At 40.4% G+C, this 1,060-nt stretch overlaps 1 pseudogene; it reads right to left on the reverse strand.

Annotated features, from left to right (window-relative positions):
• Positions 1-1,060, reverse strand: part of LOC102824473 — a 43,861-nt pseudogene that overhangs the window by 20,876 nt on the left and 21,925 nt on the right.

Raw genomic sequence — 1,060 nt, forward strand, 5'->3', positions numbered from 1 at the left:
CTTTACAAAGGAGCATCAAATATCCTAGAGGAGATAACCAAAGAGACAAATGATTGAAATACAATGAGGTTAAATACAATGAGGAATATATAGTGAGGAAGACATTGAAGTCAAGGAAGTTCTCCTGAAGAAACTGGTGCCTATACTTCAGAACTTAGCCTTAAAGAAATAATAGGTCGCAGCTGGTGATTCAGTGGTTAAGCATTCAGCTGATAACTGAAAAGTACGCTGTTCGAGCCCACCAGTCACTCCTCAGAAGATATGACAGTTTGTTTAATGCATGAAGACTACAGCCTTGGAAACTCTTTGAGACAGTTCCCCACTGATGTATTGGGTCACTACGAGTTGGATCTCACCTAATAGCCAAGGGTATTAGAAGCACAGGGAGCAAAGTGGGCCTATCCTACATAAGAGAAGGGAAAGCAAAGTTGTCCTGCTTTTTTTGTCCTACACATGTGGGAAAATTAAAGGTAAGAAGACGCATTGTTAAAAGGGGAGGAAAGAAAGGTAAGCAGGCAAGTAGAGAGGATGAGACAGGGTCTGGAGTTGTGTTTTCTTTCTTTCCACTTACTCACACAAGCTCTGTAAGCTTTGGTTTCCACATCTGTGAAATGGGATAATACCTACCTCCTTGGTTTGTTTTGATGATCAAACACCAGAGTGCCTGTGAAAAAGCTTGGTAACCTATAAAGCACTATATGAGTGTTACTAATAGGACCACTGTCATGCTCAAAATGTATTCAACCACATCAATCTAGAAAGTGTCATTTTGGTTATAGTTACATCACATTGCTTCCTGCTTTTCAACAGCATGGCATTGTCATGAACAATTCTTGCACGTCAGCTGTCTTAAATGAGGTTGAGAGTTGCTGGGGAGTACTGTGAGAGTAGAGAGTCAGGCTATATTTCTCCTTTTTATCCTCCACACCATAAACATTTTAAACCATAAACATTTTAAGTAGGGGTTAAGAACAAGAGCGTGACATGGGAACAAGACAGAAAAGAACAGCAGAGATTTGTTCTGGACCCCCCAAAAATGGTTCCATAGGTTGATCTCAAA

The sequence above is a fragment of the Chrysochloris asiatica genome, unplaced genomic scaffold (assembly GCF_000296735.1).
Source record: "Chrysochloris asiatica unplaced genomic scaffold, ChrAsi1.0 scaffold00086, whole genome shotgun sequence".
Taxonomy (NCBI): Eukaryota; Metazoa; Chordata; class Mammalia; order Afrosoricida; family Chrysochloridae; genus Chrysochloris; species Chrysochloris asiatica.